Genomic DNA, 210 nt, shown 5'->3' with positions numbered 1-210 from the left:
AAAAAAAAATTTAAGATAATATATATATATATTGAAACAGTAACATATTAGATTAACTTAAATTTCATAACTTAAATAGTCAAATTGGAGATCTAGATCATGGACTCATGTAGGCTTAATAACTATATTTTTTTAAAATTATTTTTTATGCTGGTGTGACCTAGTTAAATTAACGGATCTAAAAACTGTCTTGGATGACCGATAAAAATG

This window comes from Populus euphratica, unplaced genomic scaffold, assembly GCF_000495115.2.
Source record: "Populus euphratica unplaced genomic scaffold, PopEup_1.0 scaffold6.1, whole genome shotgun sequence".
Lineage (NCBI taxonomy): Eukaryota > Viridiplantae > Streptophyta > Magnoliopsida > Malpighiales > Salicaceae > Populus > Populus euphratica.
Note: the sequence above shows the minus strand (reverse complement) of the source record.